The sequence below is a fragment of the Nanorana parkeri genome, unplaced genomic scaffold (assembly GCF_000935625.1).
Source record: "Nanorana parkeri isolate BGI_ZX_2015 unplaced genomic scaffold, ASM93562v1 scaffold552, whole genome shotgun sequence".
In the NCBI taxonomy this organism is placed as follows: Eukaryota; Metazoa; Chordata; class Amphibia; order Anura; family Dicroglossidae; genus Nanorana; species Nanorana parkeri.
Window position 1 is genome coordinate 119945 of NW_017306820.1, and position 2684 is coordinate 122628.

Here is a 2684-nt window from a genome sequence, read left to right on the forward strand (position 1 = left end):
TCTAGGGTGGCCCTGGCCAGGTTAACCCTTCCCTGGCTCTGAGCACTAAGCCTCACTAGGGGGGAAGTCCGGTATAGATGAACATAATGAGATTGCTGTAGATTGCTTTCAGACCCTTATGGAACCTTTCTAGGGTGGCCATGTCCAGACTATCCCTTCCCTGCTCGTAGGGACTGAGCTTAACAGGGAACTCTGTTGAAGGTCAATAGAAATGCAATTGATGAAAATGTCTTCGAGACTCTTTCTGGAATTGCCTGAAGTCCCTTCAGTAAGAAAAGACCATGCCATTAAAAATCTAACAACTTCCCAAATTTGTATCCTTTAACAAACCCAGCACCCCCTTATGGAAAAGCCCTCAGTCAGTAAGACTGCGATAAGTAGCTGCCAGTAAAGTACGTCAGTAAATCTAGACAAGAGCCCGCTGATACAATTTGGCCTGTACCTGTGCCTGTTGCTTTGACTTTATCACCCTTATAAAAACTGCACTGGTCAGTAAGGATATAGCGCACCTTCTACCTGTTAGTAAAAGTGTCAGCTTACAAGCCCAGTCTCTTTTTTTTTGCTAGCGTTACCCCTTCACTTGCTTTGCTTTACTTTAGTTGTAAACGTTACATTGTAAAGTTATAAAAAAAAAACAGGAAATGTTCATTTTAAACGTTAACATAAAAAAAACAAAAAACAAGCCTTTGAAAGTAAATGTCAAGTCTAGGCAGCCGGCGGAGAGGGGGTTAAGCCATGACTGCATTAAAAACACGATGTGTCCTTAATTATACATGTAAATGAGATCAATTCTGTTTAATCTCGAGCGCAATGCATCTGTTTTCATTTTTACTTTTACGTATGAAATCATGGCTGCATATGCAGAAAAAAAAGGACTAACAGGAGCAAAAAATTAAATAAAAAATCCCCCCCAGACTTATAAATAGCAATTATATAACATTCACATTCCCATATAAAAGCTGGATTTCACCTACAAATAGAGCACAATGTGCCCCCGATGTGTAATATGGGTATAATGTACTGATGCTACACTGCAGTTAATCTGGAGTAATGGTATAGCATGTTGGATGTACAGCATCTTATTAAACATACGAGGAAACGGCTTTTTGCAGATAGGATCTTATTCCTCTCCGTTGCTTTCCCGTACGGAAACCCATTTCTTTTTTATTACCCCTTTGCAACAGTTTTATTTTAAACCTTTTTTTTTTGTGCTTTTTGTTGACTTCTCAAGTAACTCATTACACATGAATGCTTAAAAAAAAAAAAAGAAAAAAATCTGAAGCCTCAGGTGAGATGAGCTCGTTCCATGTTATATCTCCCGATAAACCTCCGCTGTGGTTTTTTTTTTTTCTTCCCTTAAAGACCAAACATGTAAGGGCGAGCGTGATCCATTATTCGATCCACGCGGAGCTGTCATCGATTAATTCTCACCTGTCAATCATCGCTCAGTGGCATGTCATCCTTTAAAACCGTTGCTTACAAACTCTTTAGTCTATAAGTCGACAGAGGTCTATAAAGGTTCCCGGTTTGCAGCTCGTTGGTGATAATATGCTGGGTAGGGTTGGGATCCCTGAGCATAACTGACCATTGGTTCCTGCCACACTCTCAGACCTACAAGTGGCCCACTGTATGGTGATATCAACCCCCCTTAGGTCTGTTCTTGTCAGTTTAATAGGGGTACCAGTTGTGTAGATAGTAGATAGGCTTCTATGATAGGAATCCATCAGGCCTGTGTGTGTGTGGTAGGAAGTAAGTGAAGTGGCCACCGGGTCTCCTTTTGGTCCTCAAAATAAAAAAAAGATGACCTGCTTTCAAGTGGACATATCTAAAACCATTTAACCCCTTTAAACCGTATCTAAACCCTAAAACAAAAATGAAATATATTTCAGCCTATCAATCCTTAAAAGTGTTGGCTGCATTAGTTTCCTTTTTCAGGCTTTTGTTTTTTTTTTATTTTCAGCTGGTTACATAGTTAGTCAGGTTGAAAAAAGACACAAGCCCATCGAGCTGATAACACACTTTATGTTCCTTTATGTCTACACTCACTTCTTAATAGAAGGAGCCATGGTTGTCACAAAGACTGGACTTTAGCCATTGTTCTTCTCCATTACATGGTGCATTGATGGTACTTAAAAAAAAAAAAAAGCTCACAAAAGAGAGATAACATTGTTTGTATGTTGTCTGTTCAGCAGGAAGTATACAAGGACAGGCAATTCTGGGCGAGGTCAACAGGAATTTTCCGTACTTAGCCTGAAAAAAGGAAATGTATGCACCCACCTCATCTATGGGCTGCTAAGCTGCCATATATTACTTGTTTTTGTTTTTGGGGTTTGGATACACATTGGGGGAAATGTATCAAAACTGGTGCAAACAGAATCTGGAGCAGTTGCCCATGGCAGCCAATCAGCATCTCTCTACAGTTTGCTCAGGTGAGATTTAAAAATGAGAGATTGATGCTGATCGGCTGCCGTGCAAATCTGCTCCAGATTTTGTCTGCTCCAGTTTTGATAGACCCCCCCCGATTATGTTTTTTATTAAAATTCTGCTCAGAATTATCAAGAGAAACTTTTAAAGCCAAGTCAGCTTGTGTTCCTTCCCAACCACCAAATCAAGTTCAAACACGAGCCAATTGGGTTTTTGAAGAGAACATTCCATGGTGGTAGGCCTTGGATCTATGGTGAATG

At 40.2% G+C, this 2684-nt stretch overlaps 1 protein-coding gene across 1 annotated transcript in view; it reads left to right on the forward strand.

Moving 5' to 3' along the window:
- Window positions 1–2684, forward strand: part of PCDH19 (protocadherin 19) — a 175489-nt gene that overhangs the window by 5657 nt on the left and 167148 nt on the right. The gene's annotated exons all lie outside the window — the stretch shown is intronic.